Source organism: Euphorbia lathyris, chromosome 2, assembly GCF_963576675.1.
Source record: "Euphorbia lathyris chromosome 2, ddEupLath1.1, whole genome shotgun sequence".
Taxonomy (NCBI): Eukaryota; Viridiplantae; Streptophyta; class Magnoliopsida; order Malpighiales; family Euphorbiaceae; genus Euphorbia; species Euphorbia lathyris.
The window spans coordinates 67,378,925-67,379,645 of NC_088911.1; the positions used below are offsets into that span (position 1 = coordinate 67,378,925).

General features: G+C 38.7%; 1 non-coding gene across 1 annotated transcript; it reads right to left on the reverse strand.

The window, feature by feature from the left end:
• Positions 1 to 304: 304 nt before the first annotated feature.
• On the reverse strand, positions 305 to 411 carry LOC136221068 (small nucleolar RNA R71). The gene has a single exon (XR_010684859.1). It is a non-coding gene; the product is annotated as a small nucleolar RNA R71 (small nucleolar RNA).
• Positions 412 to 721: the final 310 nt, after the last annotated feature.

The window sequence follows — 721 nt, forward strand, 5'->3', positions numbered from 1 at the left end:
CCAGATAAATGCACATCAATTTGAAATCAAGCCAACCTTGCTTAATATGTTGCAAAATAATGTGACATTTTATGGACTACCTAACGAAAACCCAAATACCCATTTGACAAATTTCCTAGAAATTTGTGACACTTTTAAAATGAATGACGTGCCTGCCGAAGCAGTCAAACTTCGCCTATTTGCTTTCACTTTGAAGGACAGGTCTAAAGTTTGGTTAACTTCTATGCCGGCCGGAACATTCGAAACTTGGAACCAATTAGCCCAAGCATTTTTATCCAAATTTTTCCCTTTAGCAAAAACCGCAAAAATTATAAAAGAATTGACATCTTTCACACAACATGAAAATGAAACCATGTATGAAGCATAAGAACATTTCAAAGAACTTCAACGTTTATGCCCACACCACCATTTGCCCGATGAACTTTTGATGCAGACATTCTATAATGGAATAAATCCCACAACCAGAGGTTCATTAGATGGTATGTCGGGAGGGTTATTTATGAAGAACACATCTGCCCAAGTGAAAGAACTTTTAGAGAAAATGGCTATCAACAGTAGTATGTGGCCTGCCGAACGTGGACACACACCAGTGGAAAAACCGTCATCCTCGACTACATCACCAGTAAAAGGTATAGTTAATCTCGATCCGATTGCGATGTTGCAAGCCCAATTTTCTGCGCTTTCGCACAAAATTGACAAGTTTATGACACCGTGTGACAAT